This window comes from Bombina bombina, chromosome 4 (assembly GCF_027579735.1).
Source record: "Bombina bombina isolate aBomBom1 chromosome 4, aBomBom1.pri, whole genome shotgun sequence".
NCBI classification, from domain to species: Eukaryota; Metazoa; Chordata; class Amphibia; order Anura; family Bombinatoridae; genus Bombina; species Bombina bombina.
The window spans coordinates 1,066,257,407-1,066,277,457 of NC_069502.1; positions in this window are offsets into that span (position 1 = coordinate 1,066,257,407).

Genomic DNA, 20,051 nt, shown 5'->3' on the forward strand with positions numbered 1-20,051 from the left:
ATGGATCATATAAGTACTTCAGACTAGGGTGTAGTGTAAGTTATACATCTCTCACATCTCCTGTGCAATTATGTGTGTATGATACTGCATTTCTTTCACTAGGGGGAGTTATTGTGTAAATTCTGCAGGAGTCAAGGTACACATTACTGCAGATAAAGGGAAGAGGAATAATGCTGCACAAACATAGGGGGGATTCCAATAGCAGCACTTAGAAGTTTAGCTGGCTGTATAATGGTGAGTTTTCGCATCAATGAAGGACTAGCAGGAGCACACTCAGAAGCATTAGCACAGGTAGATGCAGGCAGATGTGGAACAAGTAGATATAGGATGTAGAGGCGCAGGTCTTAATGATGTATCCTTTTTATGGTATTTGTACACTGAGGAGTGAAAAACTTGACTTGTGATTTGTAGAAATTGACACCAAATAATTTGTGCAGTATACTTACTCCGAAAAATTCAGAGTTCAGTCAAGTTTTTTACTCCTCAGTGTACAAATACCATAAAAAGGATACATCATTAAGACCTGCGCCTCTACATCCTATATCTACTTATCTATAACCAGTCCTTTGGGAGAGACTAATAGAAGGCAGCGGTCGCACTAGAGGGGAGTACCTTTCTCTAATTATTCTAGTCATTCTGTACAGTTTGTTGTTTTAACATCTATCATATCTGTATAGTATTCAAAATGTTTCTGTAGATGTGGAACAAGCTGTGCTAATTACTGCAAAGCCATGGCAAGCCGATGTCAAGGATTGGAGAGATCCAGAATAGTTGAACAACTAAATAATTAAGAATTAATAATTACATTGTAGCTATTTTAGGATTTATTTTATTTTGCAGGCAACTTTGTATTTATTTTAACTAGGTACAAAAGCTATTAAATAGTTAATAACTATTTAATAGCTACCTAGTTAAAATAAATACAAAATTACATGTAAAATAAATCCTTACCTAAGTTACAATTAAACCTAACACTACACTATCATTAAATTAATTAAATAAATTACCTACAATTACCTACAAAAAAACCCCACTAAATTACAAAAAATAAAAAAGAATTACAAGCAGTTTAAACTAATTACACCTAATCTAAGCCCCCTAATAAAATAAAAAAGCCCCCCAAAATAAAAATTCCCTACCCTATTCTAAAATACAAAAGTAATCAGCTCTTTAACAGCCCTTAAAAGGGCTTTTTGCGGGGCCTTGCCCCAAAGTAATCAGCTCTTTTGCCTGAAAATAAAAATACAATACCCCCCCAACATTACAACCCACCACCCACATACCCCTACTCTAACCCACCCAAACCCCCCTTAAAAAACCTATCACTAACCCCCTGAAGATCTCCCTACCTTGAGTCGTCTTCACCCAGCCGAGCCGAATTCTTCATCCAAGCGGAGCAAGAAGATGTCCTCCATCCGGTAGAATTCTTGATCCAAGCGGCAAAGAAGAGGTTCTCCATCCGGGCGAAGTCTTGATCCAAGCGGCAAAGAAGAGGTCTTCCATCCGGGCGATGTCTTCTTCCAAGCAGCATCTTCTATCTTCTTTCTTCCGGATCCATCTTCATCCAGCCAATCAGATTTTTTCTACCTTAATTCCGATTGGCTGATAGAATTCTATCGTCTTGGATGACGTCCCTTAAAGGAACCTTCATTCGTCGTTAGTCCGTCGGGGAAGAAGGATGTTTCGCGTCGGCGGGATGAAGATGGATCCGGAAGATCAAGACTTCTACCGGATGGAGGACATCTTCTTGCTCCGCTTGGATGAAGAATTCGGCTCGGCTGGGTGAAGACGACTCAAGGTAGGGAGATCTTCAGGGGGTTAGTGATAGGTTTTATTAAGGGGGGTTTGGGTGGGTTAGAGTAGGGGTATGTGGGTTGTAATGTTGGGGGGTATTGTATTTTTATTTTCAGGCAAAAGAGCTGATTACTTTGGGGCAAGGCCCCGCAAAAAGCCCTTTTAAGGGCTGGTAAAAGAGCTGATTACTTTTGTATTTTAGAATAGGGTAAGGGATTTTTTATTTTGGGGGGCTTTTTTATTTTATTAGGGGGCTTAGTTTAAGTGTAATTAGTTTAAACTGCTTGTAATTCATTTTTATTTTTTGTAATTTAGTGGGGTTTTTTGTATTATAGAATAGTTTATTTAATTGTAGGTAATTGTAGGTAATTTATTTAATTAATTTAATAATAGTGTAGTGTTAGGTTTAATTGTATCTTAGGTTAGGATTTATTTTACATGTAATTTTGTATTTATTTTAACTAGGTAGCTATTAAATAGTTATTAACTATTTAATAGCTTTTGTACCTAGTTAAAATAAATACAAAGTTGCCTTTAAAATAAAAATAGATCCTAAAATAGCTACAATGTAATTATTAATTATATTGTAGCTATATTAGGGTTTATTTTATAGGTAAGTATTTAGTTTTAAATAGGAATAATTTAGTTAATTTTAGGAATATTATTTCGTTTAATATAAATTATATTTATGTTAGGGGGTGTTAGAGTTAGGGTTAGAGTTATGTTTAGGGGTTAATAACTTTATTATAGTAGCGGCGACGGTGCGGGCGGGAGATTAGGGGTTAATAATTGTAGGCAGGTGGTGGCGATGTTAGGGAGGGCAGATTAGGGGTTAATACTATTTATTATAGTGTTTGCGAGGCGGGAGTGTGGCGGTTTAGGGGTTAATACATTTATTATAGTGGCGGCGAGGTCCGGTCGGCAGATTAGGGGTTAATAAATGTAGGTAATGTGGCGGCGACGTTGGGGGGGGGGCAGATTAGGGGGTAATAAATATAATATAGGTGTCGGTGATTTTTGGGGCAGCAGATTAGGGGTTCATAGCTATAATGTAGGTTGCGGCGGTGTCCGGAGCGGCAGATTAGGGGTTAATAGTATAATGCAGGTGTCAGCGATAGCGGGGGCAGCAGATTAGGGGTTAATAAGTGTAAGGTTAGGGGTGTTTAGACTCGGGGTTCATGTTAGGGTGTTAGGTGCAGACTTAGAGAGTGTTTCCCCATAGGAAACAATGGGGCTGCATTAGGAGCTGAGCGCTGCTTTTTTGCAGGTGTTAGTTTTTTTTTCAGCCAGCTCAGCCCCATTGTTTCCTATGGGGATATTGTGCACGAGCACATTTTCCCAGTTTACCGCTACCGTAATAAACGCTGGTATTAAGAGTTGAAGTGGAGCTAAGTTAGGCTCAACGCACCCTTTTTTGAGCCTAACGCAGCCCCTCAGACAACTCTAAATACCAGCATCGTTGGAAGGGTGCGTTGGGAAAAAAGCAGCGTTAGCTACGCAGGTCTTTACCGACAAAACTCTAAATCTAGCCAAATAAGTTTGAACAAAAAAAAAATTATAGGCGCAAACCAGTCACATGAGGAGGTGCACGTGCAAGCAATTCATGAAATTACAAAGATCCTAGTATAAGGCTACTCATGGTCTAAAAAGCAAATTAAAGAAAAACTTAATGACCTTATCATATATTTACAGAAAGGGTGGATGATTCATGGAATAAACTTCAGTTAGATATGTGATTACAAAGACTGTAAGGGAATGCATACATGTGATAAAGGAGAAAGGCAGCACCTGTGGTTGTATTGTTGCGTTGCTAACTCCAAACACCCCTTTTATGTATAGCACCTGCTACAATTTCCAAAACCTCACAGTGGCCCCCAAAAGTTCCGTTATATATTCATACGACCTGTATTCCATTGTGGCGCTGATTCTGGGGACCCACCAAAACCTTCTGGGCTCCAGATCCCCTCTCTCCGTATTCTGTGTATCAACAGTGATGGCCTGGAGGTCGAGCCGCGGCGTGGGTCCCTACAGCGTCTAAGCGTGTGTGCAGGATCGATCCGGAACTATGTGACGTCACAAATGGGAGCGGAAGAATCCGCAGGTGCGATGAGTCCTCAACCAGGGAGGACCGTTGTTACAGCGTCCTACTGTGTCTTTGCAGGGGTGATTCAATGCTGCTCAAAAGGTGCAAGTACCCGTGCCTTTGAACATATCCATCAAGATATAGCGTCAAAGAAAGAGAATAGAGGCACCGGGTAGTTGCACAAACAAATGTCCTTTATTAAGGGAATAAAACTGGAAACACTTAGGATAAAGCTTAAATCCTTGGGGCAATGGTGTAGTGGTAGTTCCCCACGTACCCTAGTGCTGACATGTTTCGGCAAATGCCGTAATCGTAGCTATAGGGTGCAAGCTTGTTTGTTTATTTAAATACACAAATCACATATCATTGGTTAAAAACTTGTGTGCTACGTGGGTGACACCCACCTCCACCTGTAGTTAATCTATCTGCCCTAATCTAGGATGTGTTACCGTGCTATCCACTCTATGTACAGGTTAGTCATTCTCAATTATAAACTAAACTGATATAATAAATATAATAGATAAATAATGTCATGAAACGAGACCTTCCTTAACATATGTATATAAATACATAAAGAAATACAAAAACTAAAACTGAAAAAACCTTTGTAATAATGAATTGTAAATAATAAACTAAGTGTACAATCTTAAATCCAAAAAATAATAATAATAACAAAGGCAGGGATCTGCTGAAACAGACCCAATACTGGAGGCACCAGAGAGTATTCTCGGCAGCTAATACTCATAAGCATTTTTACATTAAACCATGTTTTACTATAGTGTACATATACTAGACTATTTTAAGTCAGTTTTCTATGTCTTTTGTATAGTTGCCAAAGATAAAATTTAAAGATAGAATTTATCGAAGGTGAAATTTATTCATGAACATATAAACTTGTAAGCATATATATATATTATAATGCTTTGTTTTGAATACACAGGCTAACACCAGAAATTAATTAAATCATACTCAGAGTTGAGCCCCTTGGGCACCCTGGTGTTCAACCTGTGTATCCAGAACACTTCCCTTTTGAGGAGCAAGTTCTCCCTATCCCCTCCCCTATTTTGTGTATTCACCACTTCAATAATTGTCCATGACAATGTCCCTGGATCCTTATTATGTTTAGACTTGAAGTGGTTTACAAGGGGGGTGGTGAGTTTACCTTGCTTGATATCGTTTATATGTTCCCTAATCCTGGTTCTGACTTGTCGAGACGTTTGTCCTGTATATTGGATGTCACATGTATCGCAACTGAGAAGATACACTGCATATGTAGACCTACAATTAAAGAGCGCCCTGTGTGCAAATGTTTCACCTGAATAGGCACTCCTAAATATATTTCCTAGTTTTACATGTCCACATGCTATACAGCCGCTAAAATTGCACTTGTAAACCCCTTTGTACCTTAACCAAGAGGATGTATTTATTTCATCTTGTTTTAATTGTGTGGGGGCTACATAGTTTCCTATGGTTTTGCCTCTCCTGAAGGCAAACCTCACTTTTTGTGTGGCAATGTGAGCGAGCTCATCATCAGCCTTCAGCAACGTCATGTGCTTGCGTACAATATTGCACACCTGATAATATTGCCTACTAAACTGTGTGACAAAAGTTAACTGTTCTGGTTTGGTGTCACATTTTGATTGTTTCTCACAAAGTAAGGTGGTCCTTTTTATGGCCCTTACTTCCTCACATGCCCTATATATATCCTGCTTGGGGTACCCTCTCTCCTTAAATTTGGTTACTAGTTCAGTTTCATGCTTGAAATGTTCACTATCTCGGGTACAATTCCTTTTGACCCTGGTGAACTGACCCTTCAAGACTGATTTAAATACCTGTTTCGGGTGGCTACTATGGGCATGTAAAAGCGTATTTCTGGTTATTGGTTTCCTATAAAGCTCGACCTTAACATATTCCAGTTTCACACCATGAAGGGTAACATCCAAAAAATTGATGCTAGTGGGCCCATATTCATGGGTGAACTGTAGGCCAGCCTTATTGATATTCAGATACTCTGCAAAAATCTCAGCTTCCTCCACACTTCCATCCCAGACAAAAAGCAGATCGTCTATATAACGACGATAATATGCAATTTTGCTTCTCTGTCTGTTTTTATCTCCATAGATGTGGCACAGCTCCCACCAACCCATATACAGGTTGGCGTAAGAGGGAGCAAATTTTGCTCCCATGGCCGTGCCACATCTCTGGAGATAAAATACGTTTTCAAACACAAAGAAATTATGTGTGAGGAGGAATTCGGTTACCCTGACAACAAATTTAATGAAATCATCATTATATTTAGTAGATCTTCTTAGAAAGAAGGCTATGGCTTCCAAACCTAAATTGTGTGGAATGGATGAATAAAGCGACTTTACATCCACTGATAACCAGCCATAGCCCTCCCTCCAAGAGATCTTTTCCACCTCTATGAGGAGTTGTTTGGTATCCCTCAGGTGACTAAGGAGTTCCCCCACTAGGGGTTGTAGAAGGGAGTCTAGCCATTTGGATAATGGTTCCAACATGGAACCAATCCCACTGATGATAGGCCTACCCTCAACCTTCTCCAGGGACTTGTGTACCTTAGGGAGAAGGTTGAAGGTAGGAATTCTGGGGTTACAATTATATAAATAATCACTAGTACCTTCATCAAAAACCCCCCCTTCCATCCCATCATCAATTAGGTGTGAAAGTTCTCTTTGGAACCTTAGTGTGGGGTTGAAATCCAGTTCGGTATATTGTTTGGGGTCATTAAGCTGTCGTAGGGCTTCTTTGATAAAGGATGCCCTATCCATTAAAACAACATATTTATTATATCAGTTTAGTTTATAATTGAGAATGACTAACCTGTACATAGAGTGGATAGCACGGTAACACATCCTAGATTAGGGCAGATAGATTAACTACAGGTGGAGGTGGGTGTCACCCACGTAGCACACAAGTTTTTAACCAATGATATGTGATTTGTGTATTTAAATAAACAAACAAGCTTGCACCCTATAGCTACGATTACGGCATTTGCCGAAACATGTCAGCACTAGGGTACGTGGGGAACTACCACTACACCATTGCCCCAAGGATTTAAGCTTTATCCTAAGTGTTTCCAGTTTTATTCCCTTAATAAAGGACATTTGTTTGTGCAACTACCCGGTGCCTCTATTCTCTTTCTTTGACGCTATATCTTGATGGATATGTTCAAAGGCACGGGTACTTGCACCTTTTGAGCAGCATTGAATCACCCCTGCAAAGACACAGTAGGACGCTGTAACAACGGTCCTCCCTGGTTGAGGACTCATCGCACCTGCGGATTCTTCCGCTCCCATTTGTGACGTCACATAGTTCCGGATCGATCCTGCACACACGCTTAGACGCTGTAGGGACCCACGCTGCGGCTCAACCTCCAGGCCATCACTGTTGATACACAGAATACGGAGAGAGGGGATCTGGAGCCCAGAAGGTTTTGGTGGGTCCCCAGAATCAGCGCCACAACGGAATACAGGTCGTATGAATATATAACGGAACTTTTGGGGGCCACTGTGAGGTTTTGGAAATTGTAGCAGGTGCTATACATAAAAGGGGTGTTTGGAGTTAGCAACGCAACAATACAACCACAGGTGCTGCCTTTCTCCTTTATCGTATATATCACACTGCATGTCCCAGTGAATTAAGCTTGCACTGTGAGAGTATATATTGTTGTTGCTATACTGAAGCTGTCTTGCATACAAGTAACATGGAGGCCGATCAAAGCTTGGATGTGTCTACACATTTCTATTCACTCTCTAAACTGGAGGACAGAGGGTTAAATGAAGGTGAACTTGAGACTTTGTTTGTTACGGATAGAGCACAGTTACCACTCAGTAAGCTCTTTGAAGAGGCTGAATTTCTCTTGATAAAAGAATGTCGTCTCAAATGGGACATTTGGACATTACAAAAATATCTTTCCTTAGGGATTATACCCAGGGGACTACGCATAGCTAAGTTCCCTACCTTTCCTGTTGAGGATATAGAATTTATCACTGCATGGAATGACATATTGACAGAATGTTCGATACGTTTGATAAATATGCTTATAGAGTATAAGAGAAAGTTATTACAAAATATAACAGTTGAAATTGAATTATTACAGTCAGAATTAAGCATACGCAGTACATGTGTCAAATACTCACAATATGACATTATTTTGAAAAGTACCTTGGATGAGGCTAAAAATAATATTATGGGCATTAAGCATGAGAAATATCTCAGGGATCAGAGTGATTATGACAACAATAAAGTCTATATCTGGAACAGGAAGCAAAGATCACATGCACATAGATTTAAAAAAGATAATAGACTTAGATCTCAGGGACAAGGGGGTCAGAAGGGACACTCCACACTCAAAAAAGTCACTTTCTCTGATAGTGAGGTAGAGTCACAAGAAGACTACAATACTGGTGCCTCTTCAGGTGACGAGAATATACAAACACCCACAGTCGCCTCGAATAAAACCAGAGCCATAGTTTCAGCCCCAGTACAGCCCAATACAGGTAGCAGGGGAAGAGGTAGGGGCAGACAATCCAGATACCAGGATCTAGATAGTACCAATGGTGCTCCTATACCCACTACTGCTATGTCCATGGAACGGGAGAGGGGAGAGATTGAACAGGTTTTTTCCAGGCCCCCCATAGGACAAGAAGGGGGGGGGAAAGGTGGAGATCATTTAAAAACAAGGTCATCATCCAGAAGAAAATATCAGGGCAGGAAGTACAATTAACACCAGTGATCAATATTTCCAGCCACACATTGAGTAAGGTTGAGGAAAAAGTCCTAGGCTTGGGACTAAATTTTGTACCTACTGATAACTTTGACCTGTTCACTACGTTAATTGATGTAAACAAACTCATCAGAACACTAACATTAAAAAAGCATTTCAAAAATGATCAGGCTGAGGATATATATACAGGTGATTTAGCCAAAGGGCAAATAAATTCTTCTTTAACCTTTGAAGAATGTTGTGATGTGGTGAACTTGGAGTCACTAGATAGAGAGAACTACTGTGGTGATATGAATTCTGCCCACACCAGTACCATTGGTCCCAGATTCAGAGGTGCATCCAAATTTTACCCTATTCAGTCGAGGGGACCTATCCTGGAAAAATTCCAGCGAAGAATTGAGGAGGATTTAAATAAATTAGCATACACCTCTGGATATGGAGCTAATGGTAATCTCAGTGTTAAGGAGAGGAAAGCACTCAAAGCTTTAAGTGAGAATAAAAATTTGGTGGTGAGGGCAGCGGACAAGGGGGGATCTGTTGTTTTAATGGATAGGGCATCCTTTATCAAAGAAGCCCTACGACAGCTTAATGACCCCAAACAATATACCGAACTGGATTTCAACCCCACACTAAGGTTCCAAAGAGAACTTTCACACCTAATTGATGATGGGATGGAAGGGGGGTTTTTTGATGAAGGTACTAGCGATTATTTATATAATTGTAACCCCAGAATTCCTACCTTCAACCTTCTCCCTAAGGTACACAAGTCCCTGGAGAAGGTTGAGGGTAGGCCTATCATCAGTGGGATTGGTTCCATGTTGGAACCATTATCCAAATGGCTAGACTCCCTTCTACAACCCCTAGTGGGGGAACTCCTTAGTCACCTGAGGGATACCAAACAACTCCTCATAGAGGTGGAAAAGATCTCTTGGAGGGAGGGCTATGGCTGGTTATCAGTGGATGTAAAGTCGCTTTATTCATCCATTCCACATAATTTAGGTTTGGAAGCCATAGCCTTCTTTCTAAGAAGATCTACTAAATATAATGATGATTTCATTAAATTTGTTGTCAGGGTAACCGAATTCCTCCTCACACATAATTTCTTTGTGTTTGAAAACGTATTTTATCTCCAGAGATGTGGCACGGCCATGGGAGCAAAATTTGCTCCCTCTTACGCCAACCTGTATATGGGTTGGTGGGAGCTGTGCCACATCTATGGAGATAAAAACAGACAGAGAAGCAAAATTGCATATTATCGTCGTTATATAGACGATCTGCTTTTTGTCTGGGATGGAAGTGTGGAGGAAGCTGAGATTTTTGCAGAGTATCTGAATATCAATAAGGCTGGCCTACAGTTCACCCATGAATATGGGCCCACTAGCATCAATTTTTTGGATGTTACCCTTCATGGTGTGAAACTGGAATATGTTAAGGTCGAGCTTTATAGGAAACCAATAACCAGAAATACGCTTTTACATGCCCATAGTAGCCACCCGAAACAGGTATTTAAATCAGTCTTGAAGGGTCAGTTCACCAGGGTCAAAAGGAATTGTACCCGAGATAGTGAACATTTCAAGCATGAAACTGAACTAGTAACCAAATTTAAGGAGAGAGGGTACCCCAAGCAGGATATATATAGGGCATGTGAGGAAGTAAGGGCCATAAAAAGGACCACCTTACTTTGTGAGAAACAATCAAAATGTGACACCAAACCAGAACAGTTAACTTTTGTCACACAGTTTAGTAGGCAATATTATCAGGTGTGCAATATTGTACGCAAGCACATGACGTTGCTGAAGGCTGATGATGAGCTCGCTCACATTGCCACACAAAAAGTGAGGTTTGCCTTCAGGAGAGGCAAAACCATAGGAAACTATGTAGCCCCCACACAATTAAAACAAGATGAAATAAATACATCCTCTTGGTTAAGGTACAAAGGGGTTTACAAGTGCAATTTTAGCGGCTGTATAGCATGTGGACATGTAAAACTAGGAAATATATTTAGGAGTGCCTATTCAGGTGAAACATTTGCACACAGGGCGCTCTTTAATTGTAGGTCTACATATGCAGTGTATCTTCTCAGTTGCGATACATGTGACATCCAATATACAGGACAAACGTCTCGACAAGTCAGAACCAGGATTAGGGAACATATAAACGATATCAAGCAAGGTAAACTCACCACCCCCCTTGTAAACCACTTCAAGTCTAAACATAATAAGGATCCAGGGACATTGTCATGGACAATTATTGAAGTGGTGAATACACAAAATAGGGGAGGGGATAGGGAGAACTTGCTCCTCAAAAGGGAAGTGTTCTGGATACACAGGTTGAACACCAGGGTGCCCAAGGGGCTCAACTCTGAGTATGATTTAATTAATTTCTGGTGTTAGCCTGTGTATTCAAAACAAAGCATTATAATATATATATATGCTTACAAGTTTATATGTTCATGAATAAATTTCACCTTCGATAAATTCTATCTTTAAATTTTATCTTTGGCAACTATACAAAAGACATAGAAAACTGACTTAAAATAGTCTAGTATATGTACACTATAGTAAAACATGGTTTAATGTAAAAATGCTTATGAGTATTAGCTGCCGAGAATACTCTCTGGTGCCTCCAGTATTGGGTCTGTTTCAGCAGATCCCTGCCTTTGTTATTATTATTATTTTTTGGATTTAAGATTGTACACTTAGTTTATTATTTACAATTCATTATTACAAAGGTTTTTTCAGTTTTAGTTTTTGTATTTCTTTATGTATTTATATACATATGTTAAGGAAGGTCTCGTTTCATGACATTATTTATCTATTATATTTATTATATCAGTTTAGTTTATAATTGAGAATGACTAACCTGTACATAGAGTGGATAGCACGGTAACACATCCTAGATTAGGGCAGATAGATTAACTACAGGTGGAGGTGGGTGTCACCCACGTAGCACACAAGTTTTTAACCAATGATATGTGATTTGTGTATTTAAATAAACAAACAAGCTTGCACCCTATAGCTACGATTACGGCATTTGCCGAAACATGTCAGCACTAGGGTACGTGGGGAACTACCACTACACCATTGCCCCAAGGATTTAAGCTTTATCCTAAGTGTTTCCAGTTTTATTCCCTTAATAAAGGACATTTGTTTGTGCAACTACCCGGTGCCTCTATTCTCTTTCTTTGACGCTATATAATGCATACATGTCTGTGATAAGCATACAGTTAAATTAAGAATTTTAAAGTTACTATGTAGAAAGTAATATGGACAAACTATGGTTCATTTTTTAGCCTCATTATGACTTGTCAGGTAAGAAGACCTGAGGGCCAACATATAATAAATGCCATGAAATGTAATTGGTTAGGGATTATTATTAAAACAGGTAATTAGTTGAGAGTTTGGGTATAACACAAGCCCCTATGAGACCTTCAGTTCATCAATTGGTCTTGACTCATAACATGCATTAAAAGGGTGATGTATGGGTGACAAGGCTGCTGAGAACTGTTGTATTGTTTATTTCCTCCCCAGTTTAAAGAAGGTGTGGTAAAAGTTCCATAAATGGTTACATGTATTTGTGTTCTGATACAAAGATCTTACAATCTACTGATGATTTAATATTGTAAGCATTTAATAAAATATAATGTATGTATTAAAAGATATAAAAGTGTTTCTGTTTTAAAGAAACATAATCAGCAACTATTTATTCTAGCAAACAAAATGTGTGAACATAACATACATGCTTGTTTTTTTTCAGAATAGACAAATTACTTATTTTTGTTGCAAATGTCAATTTTAACAATAGCTGAAATGTATATATAATTTAATATTTTGATACAGATAACAGTGTTGTCACCCAGTTTCAGCATAGTTTCACAATAAAGTTATATTTCTTACTGCCACTGGAACTACTGCTTAGTATTTTAGTACAAAAAAAAATATGTTTTAAAGACAACCCAGAAAACATGTCTTTTAACATCTCTTATGTTTTTAAATAAGAAAATAGTGAGAAGAGCTTTGGTTGTATATCTTGTGCTTGAAGAAGCAAATTATACCATTAATTGCTAGAGAAAGATGGCTTGTGGTAGATAAAATATCTCTCAATAAAGTCTTCCATGTATGTAGTTCTTATTGATACTCCTCAAGGGCATCTAAATGCATTCCATTATTTCTAGACTACTGCACTAGTGTGCTATACAAAAGACTATGGTGATACTATTGAAGTATTGGAACTGATAGACTGTAGAGAACAGTGTCCTGCATCACAATAGGAGTATTTTGAGCAATTCAACCTATTTATCGCTCCCGCTATCTCGTTAACATTTAAGTTGTGAACCCCCATGTGTGTTATGCATATTTTCCATTCCTATGATCATAGCATAGAAAATATGCACTTTTTATTATTAAATATATATTTCAATAAAATACATATCTACATATGCAACTTTCAATGTGAAGGTTTTCAGGGTAAAATCCCCTTTCTCAGACACTTAAGTGAAGTGCTTGCCAATTAGAATTCTATTGGCTGTTCCAATCAGCCAATAGAATGCGAGCTCAATCCTATTGGCTGATCGGATCAGGATTTTTTCACCTTTAATTCCGAAGATTGGCTGATAGAATTCTATCAGCCAATCAGAATTCAAGGGACGCCATCTTGGATGATGTCACTTAAAAAACATTCATTTGGGAAGAAGACTTCGTTTGAAGAGAATGCTCCGCGCCGGATGTCTTGAAGATGGACCCGCTCCGCGCCGGATGGATGAAGATAGAAGATGCCATCTGGATGAAGACTTCTGCCCGTCTGGAGAACCTGTTCTGCCGGCTTGGATGAAGACTTCTCCCGGCTTCATTGAGGACTTCTTGCTGCTTTGCTGAGGACTTCTCCTGTCTTCGTTGAGGATGGAAGTGGATCTTCGGGGGTTAGTGTTAAGTTTTTTTAAGGGTTTATTGGGTGGGTTTTAGTTTTAGATTAGGGCTTTTGGGCAATAGAAAAAGAGCTAAATGCCCTTTTAAGGGCAATGCCCATCCAAATGCCCTTTTCAGGGCAATGGAGAGCTTAGGTTTTTTTAGTTAGGATTTTATTTGGGGGTTCGTTGTGTGGGTGGTGGGTTTTACTGTTGGGGGTTGTTTGTATTTTTTTTTACAAGTAATAGTGCTGATTTTTTGGGGGCAATGCCCCGCAAAAGGCCCTTTTAAGGGCTATTGGTAGTTTACTGTAGGCTAGGGGTTTTTTATTTGGGGGGGTGGGCTTTTTTGATTTTGATAGGGCTATTAGATTAGGTATAATTAGTTTAAATATCTGATAATTTCTTTTTTTATTTTGTGTAATTTAGTGTGGGGGGTTTAATTTAGGTAATTGTATTTAATTTAGGAAATCATATTTCATTTAGATAATTAATTTAATTGTAGTGTAAGGTTGGTGTTAGTGTAACTGAGGTTAAGTTTTATTTTAAAGGTAAATTTGTATTTATTTTAGCTAGGTAGTTAGTAAATAGTTAATAACTATTTAGTAACAAATCTACCTAGTTAAAATAAATACAAACTTGCCTTTAAATAAAAATAAACCCTAAGCTAGCTACAATGTAACTATTAGTTATATTGTAGCTAGCTTAGGGTTTATTTTATAGGTAAATATTTAGTTTTAAATATGAATATTTTAGTTATAAATAGTAGGTTTTATTTAGATTTATTTTAATTATATTAAAGTTAGGGGGTGTTAGGGTTAGGGTTAGACTTAGGTTTAGGGGTTAATAAATTTAGTATAGTGGTGGTGACGTTGGGGGCGGCAGATTAGAGGTTAATAAATGTAGGTAGGTGGCGGCAATGTTAAGGGTGGCAGATTAGGGTTAATAATATTTAACTAGTGTTCGCGATGCGGGACTGCAGCGATTTAGGAGTTAATATGTTTACTATAGTGGCGGCGATTTCTGGAGCGGCAGATTTGGGGTTAATAAGTATAATGTAGGTGTCAGCAATGTCAGGGGCATTAATAAATGTAAGTTTAGGGGTGTTTAGACTCAGGGTTCATGTTAGGGTATTAGGTGTAAACATAAATTTAGTTTCCTCATAGGAATCGATGGGGCTGCGTTACTGAGCTTTACGCTCCTTTATTGCAGGTGTTAGGCTTTTTTTTCAGCAAGCTCTCTCCATTGATGTCTATGGGGAAATGGTGCACGGGCACGTAAAACCAGCTCACCGCTGAGTTAAGCAGCGCTTTTATTGGAGTGCGGTATGGAGCACAGTTTCGCTCTGCGCTCGCTTCTTGCCTAATAACGCCGGATTTCTGAAAACCTGTAATACCATCGCTGTAGGTAAGCGAGTGGTGACAATAACTTGCAAGTTAGCACTGCATCCCTCATAACGCAAAACTCCTAATCTAGCCGTAAATTACAACCCCCCCACTAAACTACACAAAATTAAAAAGAAATGATCAAATATTTAAACTAATTATATCTAATCTAATAGCCCTATCAAAATAAAAATCCCCCCCCCAAAAAAAAAAAAACCTAGCCTAAACTAAACTACCAATAGCCTTTAAAAGGGCCTTTTGCGGGGCTCTTTTACCTGTGAAAAAAAATACAAACACCCCCCCAACAGTAAAACCAACCACCCACACAACCAAACCCACCAAATAAAATCCTAACTAAAAAAACATAAGCTCCCCATTGCCCTGAAAAGGACATTTGTATGGCCATTGCCCTTAAAAGGGCATTTAGCTCTTTTTCTGCCCAAACCCTAAGCTTAAAATAAAACCCACCCAATAAACCCTTAAAAAAAACCTAACACTAACCCCTGAAGATCCACTTACAGTTTTTGAAGACGCGACATCTATCCTCAACAAGGTGGCAGAAGTCCTCATCGAAGCCGGCAGAAGTCTTCATCCAAGCAGGCCAAAGTCTTCATCCAAGCCGGCAGAAGCCTGATTGGAACAGCCAAAAGAATGCGAGCTCAATCTTATTGGCTGATTGGATCAGCCAATAGGATTGAAGCTAAATCCTATTGACTGATTGCATCAGCCAATAGGAATGTTTCACCTTTAATTCCGATTGGCTGACAGGATTCTATCAGCCAATCAGAATTCAAGGGACGCCATCTTGGATGACGTCCCTTAAAGGAACCTTCATTCTGGAAGAGCTGTCGATTGAAGAGGATGCTCCGTGCCGGATGTCTTGAAGATGGAGCCGCTCCGCGCCAGATGGATGAAGATAGAAGATGCAGTCTTGATGAAGACTTCTGCCGGCTTGGATGAAGACTTCAGCCTGCTTGGATGAAGACTTCTGCCGGCTTTCGATGAGGACTTCTGCCACTTTGTTGAGGATGGATGTCGGGTCTTCAAAAACTGTAAGTGGATCTTCGGGGGTTAGTGTTAGTTTTTTTTAAGGGTTTATTGGGTGGGTTTTATTTTTAGCTTAGGGTTTGGGCAGAAAAATAGATAAATGCCCTTTTAAGGGCAATGCCCATACAAATGCCCTTTTCAGGATTTTTTAGTTAGGATTTTATTTGGGGGGTTTGTTTGTGTGGGTGGTGGGTTTTACTGTTGAGGGGTTGTTTGTATTTTTTTTTACAGGTAAAAGAGCTGATTACTTTGGGGCAATGCCCGACAAAAGGCCCTTTTAAGTGCTATTGGTAGTTTAGTTTAGGCTAGGGTTTTTTTTTGGGGGGGGGGCTTTTTTATTTTGATAGGGCTATTAGATTAGGTGTAATTATTTTAAATATTTGATAATTTCTTTTTTATTTTGTGCAATTTAGTGGGTTTTTTTTGTAATTTAGTTAATTGTATTTAATAAATGTAATTTATTTAATTGTAGTGTAAGGTTAGGTTTTAGTGTAAGGCAGGTTAGGTTTTATTTTACAGGTACATTTGTATTTATTTTATCTAGGTAGTCAGTAAATAGTTAATAACTATTTAGTAACTATTCTACCTAGTTAAAATAAATACAAACTTGCCTGTGAAATAAAAATAAAACCTAAGCTAGCTACAATGTAACTATTAGTTATATTGTAGCTAGCTTAGGGTTTATCTTATAGGTAAGTATTTAGTTTTAAATAGGAATTATTTAGTTATTGATAGTACTTTTTGTTTAGATTTATTTTAATTATATTAAAGTTAGGAGTGTTAGGGTTAGGGTTAGACTTATGGTTAGGTTTAGGGGTTTATAACTTTAGTATAGTGGCGGCAACATTGGGGGCAACAGATTAGGGGTTAATAAGTGTAATGTAGGTGTCTGCGATATCAGTGCGTCAGGTTAGGGGTTAATAACTGTAATGTAGGTGGTGGCGACATTAGGGGTGGCAGATTAGGGGTTAATAAGTGTAGGTATGTGGTGGCGATGTCGGGGGCGGCAGATTAGGTGTGTTTAGACTCAGGGTTTATGTTAGGGTGTTAGGTGTAAACATAAATTTTCTTTCCCCATAGGAATCAATGGGGCTGCGTTATGGAGCTTTACGCTCCTTTATTGCAGGTGTTAGGCTTTTTTTTTAGCCGGCTCTTCCCATTAATGTCTATGGGGAAATCGTGCACAAGCACATAAAACCAGCTCAAAGCAAAGCTGGTATTGGAGTGTGGTATTGGGCTCAATTTTGCTCAACGCTCACTTATTGCCCGCTAATGCCGGGTTTATGAAAACCTGTAATAGCAGCGTGATAGTGAGGTGAGCGGTGGGAATACCTTGCAAGTTAGCACCAAGCCACTCTTACCGCAAAACTCGTAATCTAGCCGTATATTATCCAAAATAAAAAAGAATTACACCTAATCTAATAGCCCTATCAAAATAAATGGGCATTTGGATATAAAAAAAAAAAACCCTAGCCTAAACTAAACTACCAATAGCCTTTAAAAGGGCCTTTTGCGGGGCTCTTTTACCTGTAAAAAAAAATACAAACACCCCCCCCAACAGTAAAACCCACCACCCACACAACCAAACCCACCAAATAAAATCCTAACTAAAAAAACCTAAGCTCCCCATTGCCCTGAAAAGGACATTTGTATGGGCATTGCCCTTAAAAGGGCATTTAGCTCTTTTTCTGCCCAAACCAAGCTTAAAATAAAACCCACCCAATAAACCCTTAAAAAACCTAACACTAACCCCCGAAGATCCACTTACAGTCTTTGAAGACGCGACATCCATCCTCAAAAAGGTGGCAGAAGTCCTCATCGAAGCCGGCAGAAGTCTTCATCCAAGCAGGCCGAAGTCTTCATCCAAGCCGGCAGAAGCCTGATTGGAACAGCCAATAGAATTCGAGCTCAATCCTATTGGCTGATTGGATCAGCCAATAGGATTGAAGCTCAATCCTATTGGCTGATTGCATCAGCCAATAGGAATGTTTCACCTTTAATTCCGATTGGCTGACAGGATTCTATCAGCCAATCAGAATTCAAGGGACACCATCTTGGATGACGTCCCTTAAAGGAACCTTCATTCTGGAAGAGCCATCGATTGAAGAGGATGCTCCGTGCCGGATGTCTTGAAGATGGAGCCGCTCCGCACCAGATGGATGAAGATAGAAGATGCCGTCTGGATGAAGACTTCTGCCGGCTTGGATGAAGACTTCAGCCCGCTTGGATGAAGACTTCTGCCGGCTTTCGATGAGGACTTCTGCTGCTTTGTTGAGGATGGATGTTGGGTCTTCAAAAACTGTAAGTGGATCTTCGGGGGTTAGTGTTAGTTTTTTTTAAGGGTTTATTGGGTGGGTTTTATTTTTAGCTTAGGGTTTGGGCGGAAAAATAGATAAATGCCCTTTTAAGGGCAATGCCCATACAAATGCCCTTTTCAGGATTTTTTAGTTAGGATTTTATTTGGGGGGTTTGTTTGTGTGGGTGGTGGGTTTTACTGTTGGGGGGTCGTTTGTATTTTTTTTACAGGTAAAAGAGCTGATTACTTTGGGGCAATGCCCCGCAAAAGGCCCTTTTAAGTGCTATTGGTAGTTTAGTTTAGGCTAGGGTGTTTTTTTTTTGGGGGGGGGGGCTTTTTTATTTTGATAGGGCTATTAGATTAAATGTAATTATTTTAAATATTTGATAATTTCTTTTTATTTTGTGAAATTTAGTGGGGTTTTTTTGTAATTTAGTTAATTGTATTTAATAAATGTAATTTATTTAATTGTAGTGTAAGGTTAGGTTTTAGTGTAAGGCAGGTTAGGTTTTATTTTACAGGTAAATTTGTATTTATTTTAACTAGGTAGTCAGTAAATAGTTAATAACTATTTAGTAACTATTCTACCTAGTTAAAATAAATACAAACTTGCCTGTGAAATAAAAATAAAACCTAAGCTAGCTACAATGTAACTATTAGTTATATTGTAGCTAGCTTAGGGTTTATCTTATAGGTAAGTATTTAGTTTTAAATAGGAATTTAGTTATTGATAGTACTTTTTATTTAGGTTTATTTTAATTATATTAAAGTTAGGAGTGTTAGGGTTAGGGTTAGACTTATGGTTAGGTTTAGGGGTTTATAACTTTAGTATAGTGGCGGCAACATTGGGGGCAGCAGATTAGGGGTTAATAAGTGTAATGTAGGTGTCTGCGATATCAGTGCGTCAGGTTAGGGGTTAATAACTGTAATGTAGGTGGTGGCGACATTAGGGGTGGCAGATTAGGGGTTAATAAGTGTAGGTATGTGGCGGCGATGTCGGGGGAGGCAGATTAGGGGTTAATAAGTGTAATGTAGGTGGCGGCAATGTCGGGGGCGGCAGATTAGGGGTCAATAAGTGTAATGTAGGTGTCGGCGATGTCGGGGGCGGCAGATTAGGTGTGTTTAGACTCAGGGTTTATGTTAGGGTGTTAGGTGTAAACATAAATATTCTTTCCCCATAGGAATCAATGGGGCTGCGTTATGGAGCTTTACGCTCCTTTATTGCAGGTGTTAGGCTTTTTTTTTAGCCGGCTCTTCCCATTAATGTCTATGGGGAAATCGTGCACAAGCACATAAAACCAGCTCAAAGCAAAGCTGGTATTGGAGTGCGGTATTGGGCTCAATTTTGCTCAACGCTCACGTATTGCCCGCTAATGCCGGGTTTATGAAAACCTGTAATAGCAGCGCATTAGTGAGGTGAGCGGTGAGAATACCTTGCAAGTTAGCACCAAGCCACTCTTACCGCAAAACTCGTAATCTAGCCGTATATTATCCAAAATAAAAAAGAATTACACCTAATCTAATAGCCCTATCAAAATAAATGGGCATTTGGATGGGTATTGCCCTTAAAAGGGCATTTAGCTCTTTTACAAGCCCAAACCCTAAACAAAAATAAAACACCCAAAAAACCCTTAAAAAAACTATCTCTAACCTCCAAAGATCCTCTTACAGTTTTTGAAGTCCCGTTTGAACGATCTTCATCCAGGCGGCAAGAAGTCTTCATCCAGACGGCCTCTTCAATCTTCATCCCAGGGGCGAAGTCCTCATCCAAGCGGTGAGAAGTCTTCAACCAGGCG